General features: G+C 42.2%; 1 pseudogene; it reads right to left on the reverse strand.

Moving 5' to 3' along the window:
* Positions 1-10653: 10653 nt before the first annotated feature.
* Positions 10654-11059, reverse strand: LOC101559422 (60S ribosomal protein L27-like; annotated as a pseudogene).
* Positions 11060-14739: the final 3680 nt, after the last annotated feature.

The following is a 14739-nucleotide window of genomic DNA, read 5'->3' on the forward strand; positions in this document are numbered from 1 at the left end:
TTTTCAAGAAGTGAGATAGTTGAAGCTTACCCCAATATCAAACATTTTCAAGTTAAGAAATTATAAGCATCTTTGAATTTGATTCCTTCCAATGCTGCAGAAGCCAATCCCCTACATACAAAATAACTGGCTAGGATCAATTGATATTGTGCTATTAATTTATGAAAGAGGTGCTCCTCCCATAGCTGGAAGCCTGTCTCATGAGCTGGGGGAGAAGGCAGCTGGAATAGAGAAGGGATAATTAAGACAATGATAGTTGGAGGAATTGTTCAGGATGGGAGATGTGTGCGGAAAGTAGATAAAGGAGAAAGCGTGATAACTTCTCAGTATCTGTATTGCAAACCATCATGCCCAAAAGTAGAGAGAGTATGGGGAAAATTGTCTGCCGTGGAGGTAGGGAAAAGGTTAGAAAGGGGGCGGTATACTGGGGATATTGGTGGTGGAAAATGTGCATTGGTGGATGGATGGGTGTTTGATCATTGTGTGACTGAACTCAAACATGAAAGCTTTGTAACTGTTGTAACTGTATTTCATGGTATTCAATTAAAAAAGGGGGGGCAAATAAAGAGAAAGAGGTGCTCTTTGCGACTCAGATGATTCTGGAACATTTTGCTCTTAATTTAAAACAATTTTATAAAATATAGTGTATAGCAGGTAGTGTGCTTGCCTTGCACGCAGTTAACCTGAGTTTGATTCCTCCACCCCTCTTGGACAGCCTGGCAAGTTACTGAGAGTATGCAGCCTGCACGGCAGAGCCTGGCAATCTCTGCCATGGCGTATTTGATATGTCAAAACCAGTAACAAGTCTCACAATGGAGATGTTACTGGTGCCCGTTCGAGCAAATCAATGAGCAATGGGATGACAGTGACAGTGACAGTGACAGTGTATGCAGATTCTATGCCTTATTTGGTGACCAAACAATGGCGTTCCATGTTACAATTCCTTCATGTCTGCTTCTTATGCTAAGGTTCAATTATTAATTCATAAACTTAGCAATTATTTACTACCTAGTATATATTCCAGGGACTTTTTGGTTGTGAGAGGAAGCAGGAAACAAAATGCCAGTGGTGAGTTTAGAGCAGGAAAAATGATGCCATCAGGAAGGAATCAGTGATGATAATGACTTACCACCTAAAGGAGCACTCAAGATTCTGTGTGGAGAAGAGTCTCTGCCTCTTGAGGGGAGATCAGCAAGCACGGAAGCAAGGAAGAAAAGTAGGAAACTATTGCAACGAGGAGAAGCAAGCACAATGGCTGGCACCAAGGTGTGGTATTAATGTTTGTTTGGAAGTATTTGCCAGTGATCTGGGTGTGAGTGTAAGGGAAAATTTGGAATCATTTAAAACATTTGCCATCAGCAATTCTAAGTATACAAGGGCCACTAACTCACAGTGGGAAAAAATAGAAAGATAAAAGACACTGAAGGGGCTGGAGTGATAGTACAACAGGAAGGGCGTTTGCCTTGCATGCAGCTGGCCCGAGTTTGATCCCCGGCATCCCATATGGTCCCCTGAGCACAGCCAGAAGTAATTCCTGAGTGCAGAGCCAGGAGTAACCCCTGACCCAAAAATAAATAAATAAAATTAAATAAAACTTGAATGTTAAAAACAAAAGAAGACACTGAGAGTGAATTCATTTTGGAGCACATTGAAAACTTTAAGAAACATCCGGGAATGATTTTAGTAAGCAGTATTAGACCTATGAATGCTGAGTTTTAGTATTCAACCTCAAAGGATATTGAAAGCTTGCGGGGGCGGGGGTAAAGGGGGGTGTTGGCCATATGGAGTAGTGAGAGAGGCCATGTGCCGGGGATTAAACCCAGGGCTCCTTCATGCAAAACATTGGCTCCAGTCCTTTGAGCTAGCTACCAGTTTTTCTTTTACTTTTTCTTTCTCATTCCCCTCCCCTCCCCTCCCTCCTTCCTCCTTTACTATTAGCTTCTGTGAAGAAATACAGTTTTTATTAAAAGAAACCTAAAGAGGGGCGAAGGTGATAGTACAGTGCATAGGGCATTTGCCTGGCACGCGGATAGCCCGGGTTTCATTCCCGGCATCCATATGGTCCCTTGAGCACCACCAGGCGTAATTCCTGAGTGCAGAGCCAGGAGTATGCTATGAGCACTGATTAGTGCTTCTCCCACTTCCACCCCCCCAAAAAAAAGAGATATGTTCAAGAGGGACCTCAGACTTTTCCAGAGGTAAAAAAGCATTTCTAACTAGATTTTTAGTAACTATCATAACTTAGTGACTCAACTATATATATGTGTTAGAAAGCAGGCACGACTCCTGGTCTAAGTGCATGAAGAAGGGGGTGTTAAGATGATTACAGTCTTGTCCTGAGGTAATTGATTAAGAGGAGTTGAAAATAACAACAACAACAACAAAATAACTATATAAGTGCTCTAACAGTTTGCTCAAGGTGTTAATGAAAGCATAAAAGTTGACATAACTATGCCTAGGAAAGTCAGAAATGGTGCTAGCGTGCTTGAATAAATAACAGTTGAATACAAATTTGACAGGGAGGTAAGAGTAGGTTGGGTCATCCCAAGCAAGGAAGACAGGAACAAGAGCTGGGGCAGCAAAGGGCAGAGCTTTGCTACCCCGGGGTGCTTGTGCCCGAAGCCGAACCTGAGGGGAAGGCGGCCATTAACAATTGGGATGAAGAGCAGCGGGTGGGTGTGGAGTGTGGAAGGGGTGATGCACAGGGTTGCTATGCTACCTCCCAAAGGAAGCGAGAACAAACACAGACAGGAAAAGAAAAGACACGTAGCCCCGCTGCGTGGGCCTGTGCTGGGCTGAGTGTGGCTAATCTCTCAGCAGAGGAGGAGGGAAGTGTCAGCTGCTGACCTGGACTTGAAAGGGCCTCGGATTCTCTGCATTCCCGCAGAATGAGACAGTTGCTGTGGAGGGCAGGCACAGCTGCCCGGGAAGCACCTTTGCCTTCAGAGGAGGCATCCAGAATTCCCAGGGAGATCTGATGAGTTTTTCTCCAGGGTCTCTGCCTACCTGCGAGATTAGCAGGGATTGAGCCTTCTCCTTTGGCGGAAATCTGTGCAGAGAACACTGATCGGATATCCCTCTGATCATACTCTGGGAAAGGCTCCCAGCTCCTTGTTCTCTCCCTCTTTGTGGAGGGCGGGGAGGGGCAGTGCACACCTTGCAGCTCAGGACTTATTCCTGCCTCTCTGCCTAGGGGTTCACTCCTGGTGATGCTTGGGGAATCATCTATGGTGCCAGTGATCAAACCACGTCAGCTGCATGCGAGGCAAGTGCCCTGCCCACTCTACTATCTCACCGTCCCCTTCTTTATTCACTTAAGACAGCCTAAAACTGTCTGACTGGTCCAGTTTTAGTCTTTGGGAGTAGCACTGTAGCACTGTCGTGCTGTTGTTCATCGATTTGCTCAAGTGGGCACCAGTAACATTTCCATTGTGAGACTTGTTGTTTCTGTTTTTGGCATATCGAATACACCATGGGCAGCTTGCCAGGCTCTGTCGTGCAGTTGGAATACTCTCAGTTGCTTGCCGGGCTCTCTGAGAGGGACAGAGAAATCAAACCCAGGTCAGCTGCATGCAAGGCAAATGCCCTACCCACTGCGCTATTGCTCCAGTCCATTTTTGGGAGTGACAGAAGAAATTATTATACTTGGAATATTCCAGATATATGGATCATCTTCAAGTATTTACCAAATCTGCATAAAGTGTTAAAATATAAATAAATAAATAAAGTGTTAAAATATAAATAAATATAAATAAATACTACATAAAGACTATGAAGATTATGTTTAGGGACCAGAGCAGTAGCATGGGGGAGGGGAGCGGGTTTGACCCCCAATACCGTATGATTGTCTGAGAACCATATCTAACCCTAGGGGCCCCCAAACATACTTGAGGTGGCCCTGGTGATCCCCAACACCGCAAGACCTGAGCAGCACCTCATTCTTGGGTTTCTGTGTACAACCATCTGAACTCGTTGGTAGAGTGTCACCTGAAGCTGCCCAGGGCTCCTGAAGCACTGCTTAAGAGCCTCTCCTGGCTCCCACAAAACTGCAATGATAACATTTCATCTATGTCTGACAGAGACGAAAAGCGGGTTATGAGAGAGTGTGGTCTCCCTCAGCCATGGTCCTCAGTGATCCTTTGTCACTGATAGACTCAGCATGAAGTGCAAAGTGTGCTGTCTCATACATTGTACAGGACAATGTCTGAGGAATAAGGTGCATTTATGAACAGGGCAGAACTTCCAAGGAACACAGGCGGGCCCAGGAGAAGCTCCGTGGCAGATGTGCCCGCCTTGCAAGTAGAAGCCACAAGTCTTTTTCCCATTGTTGCCCATGTGACAAAGGACTGTCCCAGAATCTCTGCTGTCTGAACTCTCCCCACTTTATTGCTCCCTCACACACACTATAATAGACCGATCTCTGTGACACAAGACACACAGCACAGCAGTTCCAAGTGTCTTGTATCACATACAACACAGGTGTGTGGCCACTGACACACACTGCACCCAGTATGCCTGTGACTCACACAGCTCAAGGAATAGGAGGCCCAGTGAGCACTGTGCAAGTTCTAAACTCTGTGGCCCTCAGGGTACCACAGCCTCGTGGGTGAGAGTCCCGGTCATGGCAACAGGAAGACCCAAGGAGAGGAAAGGATGGTGTGGGAAGGGGGCCTCCAATGATTCAAACGTTGTGGTCATTTCCCAAGGAGAGGAATTTTTTACAAGACTGGAGGAAAAATCATGTCATTCTCCTTCCTTGTCGCTGCCTTCCCACTCTCTGAAGTCTCAGAAACAGCTGAGCAACAGATAACTTCTGATACAAGGTTTGTAGCAATGACTGATGGAATTTTGACTATGGTTTTATTATTTCATGGGGAGGGTTTGAATTATATATACATATATATACATATATATATATAAACATTGTGTGTTTTTTAATTCTCAAATCAGTCAGGATCTAAGCAACTGAATTTCCCAACTCTACCATCTACAGCATTTCCCCCCCTGACAAGAGTTTCCTGAGTTTCTGAGGGTTTCTGTGAAAAGGGGCCTCACCCTGGATCGCCTGATCAAGTTAGATCCTGCCTGTGAAGAGTTCAACCCACCACACAAGACCAGTCATGCATGTATCCCCACCCTCTTCAGAGGCTTCAAAACTGCTTCTCTAAAGTCTTGGATGAAAAACTCACTGAAGGCTACAGGGACACAATGGGAAGTATATTTCACAGCAACACAAATATCTTAAAAACATAATAATCTTTACTCCTCTCTTTAAAAATCCTTATGCCAGATATGGAGCTGGAGAGATAGAGATAGACAGTTGTCCTGTATGCAGCCAACCTAGATTTTATCCCTAATATCACACATAGTCCCCAGCGTACCACCAGGGGTAATCCCTGAGCACAGTACAAAGGTACTACTTGGTATGCCACCATCCCAAAAAGGACTTGGCAGATTCTTTACTTGCTATATTCAAGTAAAATGTAAGTTGAATTAAAGGAAAACCAATCTGGTAATAAAAAATTGTCTGATCAGGACTGAGGAGACATGGTACAGAGATACTGGAATCAGGGATCTGGGGCACATGCGCAGTCTCTGGTAGGAACTTAATGAAGATTATATCAGTTCATCTGTGTGTTTTGTTATGTTTTTAAAAAGTATTAAGATGTTAGGGAGATGGTTCAAAGGACTGAAGTGCTCTTCCTTGCTTGGGACTTGGGTTGGGTCTCACCCTGCCGAAAGGAGCCTCCAGTCCTGCCAGATATGAGCCTAAAACCAAAAATATCTGTTCATCTATATCTACTGTTATCATTAAGCCAGATGACTGTACTGTACTTTCATGTTCTGGGGCAACTAGATGGACCAGAAACATATTTTCCTTATTTCCCCTAAGATTTAGTATTCAGTGCCACCTGTGAGTCTTACATTTTCTTAGTTCACCAGACATTAACCATCATAGTTTTCTTTCCTGGACATATCCAGCTGAATCTGACATTGGTTATTATTATTAAAATCACTTAATTAAGATCTCAGACTCTCAGATACTAAGTGACTTACTTGATTATTCCAATAATAAGAAAGAGTCAGAGTTCAGACTCTCATTTAATTTAGTTTAGTCAAACTTTGTACTAAAGCACTCATCCCATTTTGCCACAGCTAGGTACCACATTTTATCAAGGTCAGAACCATAGTACAGAGAGGAGGGCATTTGCCTTGCATGCAACCGACTCAGGTTCAATTCCCAGCATCCCATAAGTGATCTGTGAGTTCAGAGGCAGAGTTGACCCCTCACTACTCCCAGATGTGCCACCCAAACCACCACCACAAAAGAAAGAAAGAAAAGAAAGAAGGAAGGAAGGAAGGAAGGAAGGAAGGAAGGAAGGAAGGAAGGAAGGAAGGAAGGAAGGAAGGAAGGAAGGAAAGAAAGAAAGAAAGAAAGAAAGAAAGAAAGAAAGAAAGAAAGAAAGAAAGAAAGAAAGAAAGAAAGAAAGAAAGAAAGAAAGAAAGAAAGAAAGAAAGAAAGAAAGAGAAAGAGAGAGAGAGAAAGAGAGAGAGAAAGAGAGAGAGAGGAAGGAAGGAAGGAAGGAAGGAAGGAAGGAAGGAAGGAAGGAAGGAAGGAAGGAAGGAAGGAAGGAAGGAAGGAAGGAAGGAAGGAAGGAAGGAAGGGAGGGAAGGAGGGAGGGAGGGAGGGAGGAAGGGAGGGAGGGAGGGAGGGAAGGGAGGGAGGAGGGAGGAGGGAGGGAGGAAGGGAGGATATTGACATTGAAAGGTAAATGAGAACTTTCCTCTGCTGGCACAGACGGGAGAAGTCAGTGGGAATTTTCAAAGTGCATATTGGAGGCATACACAATTGGGGAAAAAAGCCTTTGACTGCAAGGTGTATTTAGTATGAGTTAGAGGAATTTTTCTAACTTGGCCTAAAATAGAAACCATTTGCTGAAAAAGTATAAAGGAAGATACAAAAGTCAGTTCGGATCTGTCACCTGCATGAGTGTGAAAGAGCAGAGTTCTCCAAAGGAGAGCGCGCAGCAGCCTCAGCCCACAGGCCCAGGGCTCTCTGCCTCCACAGCCCTGGCTTGGGAGCAAAGGGACAGGCAAGCAATCTGTGATGTTCTGGAAAGAGAAGCAAATGCTCCATTCTTTCCCTGCTGCCTTCTGATCTCTTGTGCATCCTAATCATAAGCAACCAACAATTTGGGGTATCTCCGGTCAGGCATGAAATCAATATAAATCAGTAACACCGTCTTTGAAGACGATAGGGCAAGGAGTAGAGGTCAATGACAAGCTTTCAATAGCTGATGTATCAAGTGAAAGAACTGGTTGTAAAAAGCCCTAGGGTTTTGTTAGAAAACATGTTCTCATTTTTCTTACATTTCTATGGGGTGTGTGTGTACACTGTCCACTCACAAAAGGCTTTTTATTATCACTAATGAAAGTAGACCAGACCATTACAGGACATGGTACCCATTGCATTCTGTTTGGTGCTAGACAATTCTAGTGGGCAAAACTGCCCGTGCTGTTGATAGAGCTTTTAGAGCATTTGCACCCGATGCAGCGAGTCAGAAGACAAACAAAACATGGCAAGATAACCAAAGAGAATACATGGGGGTGAAAAAAATGGGACATGATTAAAATGAGCAGGCACTTTGACAGCTGGCCTTCTCAGCAAGTTAAAAGCCCCATCCTATATTTCCAACTTCAGACATCCTGCTGATAGTTTTTTGGAAAATGGACAGGTTGACCTGGCTCACATTTTCTCATCTCACCTGTTCCCCCTCCACCTTTTTAATGGAAGAGTCTTATAAATGTCACTTGCATAGACAGTTCATGTCACTTTTTTTTTGTTGTTGTTGTTGTTTTTTTAATTTTTTATTGTGGAAAGTCATGTCACTTTCTTGTCTGAATCTCCAACCTGCCAACATGTAAAGTATGTTTCATTTTAGGGAACAAAGAATTTAGTGGATCATGCTTTCTTGTCAAGTTGTGATGGTTTTGCAACTGAAAATTTGCCCCTGCTCTAATACCCTATGTATTTAAGATACCTTAATTCATCATGGTACTTCAGTAACCATTCCTGGGGTGGGGAGTCCAGCATGAAAACAGCTCCGAGTGATAGGGCCTTTCTTGATAGTAATTGCCAACTTTGCGCTAAGGTAGACATAGGGGACACATTTCTATAAGGTCACAATAAAGGCATTTAATCGAAGTGTATGTGATAGGAAAAGAAAAACAAATTAACCTTATATTCACCTGCAAAGTTCAGGTAGGTATATGGCAACTGTTGAGACATGGGGAAGTATTGGTTAGAGAAGAAATTTTGACAAATTATCTACTGTGTGTCCCACTGGTAGAACTGAAAAACACTGGGAACAAAGAAACGCATTTCAATGGAAATGTAAGTACCCTGGAGGGATTGGCTCTAGAGCCATCCAGCCCCGTGCTGCCTTTTCAATTTCTTACCACATTTCTCCTCACACCTCTTCACAAAGCTTTCGTTCTCTCCATTGATACTCAGGTCAGGGACTCACTCTTCCTTGCTCCTGTTTTCTTCCTCTCTCTTCTAGAGTGCGGCTGTAATATAAAGATAGCTCAGATCCTATGGCCCTCAGGTACCTCCATTTCATCAGATCTTTTTTGAGTCCATTTGGACAGCACGGTTAAATTGAGAAGAAGATTGAACCAAACTTCTCTGAGGAGAATTTCTGCCAAGGCACTGTTCTCTCTAGTCTTAAAAGCAGCAGCAGAAGTAAACACTGATATCAAATACCACACAGCACATTTTAGGAGAGAGGCGGTTTCTAGTTCAAGCAAAGATTCTGTGTTTACAAAACAGCCATTTACTGGCAAGCTTGGCAGAAGACTTACTTGCCCTGATCTGTGATCAAATTTATTCTGAAGAAAATGTACTAGAATTCCAAAGGGTAGGACTTGCTTCAAAATCAAAAGAGATATTCATTCACTGCTTTCAAAAGTTGTGAACCTTCCAGAATTAACAATATTCAAACAAAATGGCTATCTGGGTTGTATAAGCCAAAGTAGCACATAGACCAAAATATCAAGTGACTTAAAAGAATGCAATGTTTTGTTTTTGTTGTCTCTTTTAACTGTCCAGGGAAGGTACTTTAGAGTCCCAATTTGGTGACTACCCTATTTTCCAAGATTCTTCTGATTATCATGATTCAATAACCTGGAAAGAGGAATAAATCTCAAAGAAATGCTGCAATTTGCATTAGTTAACTACTTTCAAGTGTGGTGAATTATTCAAGTGTTTACCACTGGTAGTAAGCAAGGCTGAATGATAATTTAAAATTTAGAGAGGCACACCCAATAGTGCCCCAAAACCTCCAGGGATGCACATTGTTTCATGGTGGTGATTAGGGGCTATGTGGTGCCAAGGATCAAACCAGAAAACACACCTTAACCCCTGTGTTATCTTTCCCGCTTTCTCTGTGTTTAATTCATTGATGTATTCTAAGACCCTGGAATACATTTGATTAATGAAAAAAATATGAATGACTATGATTCATTACTATTATTTTATTATTAATTTCTAATTTTTAAAATTTCATTTCTGTTCACAAATAAGTTGCTGATTTCTCTTTTTGTAAAGCTATGCTAAAAACAGAAACTTAGTTTTATCCAAAGACTTTCTATAGATATGTTATTGCTTACAAATATTGAGCATACTCTATCAACATCACCAGCTTTCCGTTACTTCCTATTAGAGAAGAATCAGGAAAATGCTTTCTAAGTTTTTCTGTTAAAAAAAAAATCTCAACTCTGTCTTAAAGATTGTGAGGCCTGCCAGAGAAAGAAAAACAGGTCTAGAAGCTGTTAGAAAATAAGTCATAAAATTCACTTATAAATGAATGGACATGGAGAAGTATCATACTGTGTGAAATAATTCAAAGGAGAGAGAGAGAGAGAGAGAAACAGAATGACTGAATTTATTTGTGGGCTAAAGAAAAAAAACATAGTATGAGACTGGACTGGAGCTATAGCACAGCAGTAGGATGTTTGCCTTGCATGCGGCCCACCTGGGTTCGATTCCTCCGTTCCTCTAGGAGAGCCCGGCAAGCTACGGAGAGTATCCCTCCCACATGGCAGAGCCTGGCAAGCTACCCATGGCATAGTTGATATGCTAGAAACAGTAACAACAATTCTCACAATGGAGATGTTAGTGGTGCCTGCTCGAGCAAATCCATGAGCAACGGGATGACAGTGCTACAGTGCTACATTATGAGACTAATATTCCAAGGACAGTAGAAACAAGGGCCAAGAGGTTTGGTCCATGTTGGAAGCCCACCTCAAGGGCTGCGAGAGAGGGTAATAGGGATATAGAAGGTTGGAAGGGATGGCTCTGGATGGTAGATGTGATGAAAGTGGGAAAAGGACCAAGCATGATGGCCTCTTAGTATCTATACTGCAAACTATAATGTCCAAAAGGAGAGAGAGATAATGAGAGAGAGAGAGAGAGAAAGAGAGAGAGAGAAGAAAAGTGCCTAACATAGAGGCAGGCTATTGTGGGGGTGGGGATGGAGGAAGGTGGAGTGTGTAATCACAGTGGGGCAGTGGCACTCTATCTTTCCCAACACCCACATTCTCCTCTCTTTTTTAAAAAAATTTTTGATTTTTTAATGATTGAAACAACATTTAAAACCACAGCTTCTGGAAGAACCATTTGTTCTTGCCGGTCTTGTATCTCTCCTCAAACTTGACCTTGGCCTCTCTCTGGGCAGGCTTTGCGTTTAAGAGCTGGGTCTCTGAAGACATCTTTGTTGAGGATGGTTTTGTCCAAGGGGATGTCCACGGAGTGCCTTGTGGGCATGAGGTGATTATAGTTATAAACTTTCATGAAATACTTGGTCTTGGACCTTTTGATGATTTTCTTCTTGCCCATGGCAACTGTCACTTTTCGGGGATAGCGGTCAATCCCAGCCATCAGGGCATGGCTATAGGGGTGGTGTGAGGTACTATCATCAATGTTCTTCACGATGACCACTTTGAGTCCCGAGTAGTGTCTGGCCAGGACCAGCACCACCTTCCTGGGTTTCATGAATTTGCCCCTTTTGATAGCAACCACTAGGGAGAGGAGAAACACACCCATAGTTGGAATTTCAGTCTTGGGAGAGTCGTCTTGCTGAAAGAGAACCTGTCCTAGAAGAAGCAACCCTGAAGGAAAGAACTTTACCCCTATTGATTGTGAGCACACCTATGTGTAAGCCCCAGCCCCTTATGCTTTGGGATTTAACAAGTCTGTAAGAGTGGGCTGGGGGTTCCAGAGCCAGGGCCAGAGGAGAAGGAGAATGAGAGAGGCAGCAGGAGATTGATGAGAGACTGAGAAGGAGAATGAAGTAGCATGGGGAAGGGAGAAGCAGGAGGAGAATCAGAGGAGAATGGAGATGGGAATGGAATAAACTGCAACTGCGACCAACCAGCCTGGCCCTCATTTCTTCCTTCACCTGCCCGTCGCCATTGACTGGGGTCAGAGAAGTGGCGTGAGAACACCTAAAACGTGGGTGGCAGGAGAGAGAGCGCCGCTGCCCCTTTTGTGTTTACACAATGGAGTATGGTGGTGGCAGGAAGGATATAGGAAATATAGGTGGGGGGATATGTACACTTGTGGAGGGATGGGTATTGGAACATTGTTTGACTGAAACCTGATCACGAAAGCTTTGTAATTATATCTCAGTGATTCATCTAAAAAATAAATTTAAAAAATATTGAGAAGATAATATTGGGCAGAGTCTCTTGCCCGCACGCCTGGCTGTCTTCCCCGGGGTCCCTTGGAGGGGATGGGCTCCAGCTTCCTCCCCACCCCAAGGAGAGCTCCTGGCAGCCAAAGACCACCGGAACCTAGCTGCAGCCATGCTGGAGGCTCCTCTCTACATGTTCGGACAGGCCTCATGCATGAAGGTACTGGCAGAGGAACCCAGGTGTGTGTAATCCCATCAATGGTCAACATCCAGAGACTTAAAAGCAAGCTCTCAGAAGCGATATCTTTAGCCTACCTCTCCCTCTAGGAGAAACTGGCAATCTTCTGAGAGTTTCCTGCCCCCATGGGACAGCCTTGCAAGCTCCCCATGGTGTATTCATATGCAAAATCCAGTAACAAGCTGGATCTCATTCCCCTGACCCTGAAGAGCCCCCAGTGCAACATCGTTAGGAGGGCCAAGTTGAGATAGACTTCTAAGATCTCAGGGAAAGGACGAAATGAGATGTTACTGAGCCCGCCCGAGAAATCAGTGATAAACAGGATATTGTGATTGTGTGATGAGAAGATAATTAGGAGAAGATAAACAATCAGAATCTTAAGTCAGAGCTTCTATTCAGTTTTCTCTAATTTTAACTTCTTTTCCACATGGATGGTTGTAAAACATTTGTGATACTATGTGAGATTCAATGCCACTCAAAAATCAGTGGCAATAAAACAGAAGGCAAATGCTGTCTCCTCTGTTTGGGTGATGGATATGTAAGTATACATAATTAGATAAGTATATATTTTTTAAAAAGAATGAAAACAGGTCTAGAAAGAACAGTATTTGGCAGCCAAAAAATGTGGAGATCAAATCTCATGCTTCCACATGCAAAGCATACATGTGACCCTTTGAAACATTTTCCCAGCCCAGAACTCTTAATTTTGAAAACAGAATAGTTCTTTAGTATGTGTCTTTAAAATCTCACTTGGCGTGTGTTATGTAACAAAATGTAGGTCATTCTTAAGTTCCTAATATTCTTTCTTACACATTCTATTTATTTCTCTGAGAGCTAACATAATGTTATGAAAAACAGCCTAGATTTTGGATAATAGCAAATCAGTTGTCATCTTAAACCCTCTGCCGACCAACTGTGCAAGGTACTTAGCAGCTTTACTGTGTCAATCACCTTAAGCTTCAATGTCCTATCTACAAAAGAGGAACCATGACACTGGCTGATGAGATAGTGTATAAACAGCAAGTGTGCACCCCACAGAATGCATGAACAAGTTAGTTTCTTCTTAAAACAGCATCCTCAATGGCAATGGGGAACATCCACTTTCGGCTCAGCTTCATAAAGGACTCTCCTCCAAAAAACACTGGCTCTTACATGTGAAATACACTTTGCCAAAGTTGAAAGAAAAATTTTGCTTTCTACTTAAATGCCCTTGGCTTTGTTTCAAAGTTTCTTATGAAAGTTTGTTGACCCCAAGTACCAGACTTCTGATGAAGAAATGTCTGGGAGAATTGAGTATAATGATGAGAAAGGGGGGAAAAAAAAAACCCTGAAAGAAGCTATTCTTGTGATGTCTCAGTGCTAACTCAAAGGCCTGTGGTTGCCAGTAAATCAAATAAAGCCTGGGGAGGTTTTAAAAATAAAACCTCTATGGATGTTTGTTCATAGAAGCCAACTTTCTTGAAGACTACATTTCTCAATGATTTTATAGTCTGATATTTTTATTGATGACATTTCTGTTATATGCTGTCAATTACAAACTTTTCTAACACCATATTACAGGCACAGAGCTTTTACTAATTAAGGGATGCTGTGATGAATCATAAGGGAATTTTAAATGCTTGATTAAAATGACTTTCACAGAATTGACATTTACATGACTAATTTTGTTCCTCTTCCACATTCTAAGTTCATCCATATTTTGTGTTGTGTATGAAATATATTTGGAGTAATTTCAGGAGCAAAACCATCACCACAAGTTGTTGCCTATTTATGAAATTAAATCTTTAGTGTTCGAAGAAAAATGCATTGGTTATAGAAAAACTTATTATTAAATGATGTGAACATATTACTAGATTATGTTCTAGTTTAGATTAAAATACCGCATAATGTTCTTCGATATTCTCAGTATTTCCCCACAGTAATTTGCACATTTGTGTAGTTGGGGGTAGCAGAAAGAAGTAGTTTAGGAATTTAAAAGTTCTTGGCACTATTCCCAGAGAAAATGATTGTTCAGTCTTTGTCAAAAGAGCCTGTTTTCTCAAATGCAATATGGATATCTCATCAGTTGGTCTATAGCTTGAGTAAGAAAACTTTTTAGAAAACAGTGTTGGGACTAGCATCTAGTAAGAAGTTAATATACAGTAGCTTTTTATTCATATGAACTATCAAATCATTCTTTGACTCTATTTTTAGTGTTTCAAATACACTCTTTTGTGAAACCTGAATTAAATATATACATTCTATAGAGAATAGCAAGGGAAAAGTGAAGTAAAAGATAAATGAATAACATTTTTAAATTACCTACCATTGTTACATATGCTACCAAGAAACATGCTGATACTTTTATATTAGCTATCTTTCCTTAAGTACTTACGGTAACTTTTTAAAAATTGAGATACAGGGCAGGGTGATAGTACAGCTTTCTGCTTGCCAAGCACATAGCTGACACTGATTGCATCCCTGGCGCCACATATGGTCCTCAAGCACCACTAGGAGTCATATCTGAGCACAGAGCCAATAATGAGCCCTGAGCACTGCCAAGTGTGGACCAAACGCCCCCCCCCCAATTATTTATGTAAAAAATAAAGTAGAATTATCTGTACAGATATAGGCTATCATCTGAAATTTCAGTAGTAACACAATGAAGTTTCAGGAGGAGAGGATAAAAAATGATATAACCCAAGCTTTTATTTGTCTGTGAATTTAATTCCCTGAGTACACCACCCCGAGAATGGGTCACAACAACATGATCCTGGATTGTAGGCAGCCTGTTCAGAGGTTGGACTGCTGAATTATCCCAAGATG

The sequence above is a fragment of the Sorex araneus genome, chromosome 4, assembly GCF_027595985.1.
Source record: "Sorex araneus isolate mSorAra2 chromosome 4, mSorAra2.pri, whole genome shotgun sequence".
Taxonomy (NCBI): Eukaryota; Metazoa; Chordata; class Mammalia; order Eulipotyphla; family Soricidae; genus Sorex; species Sorex araneus.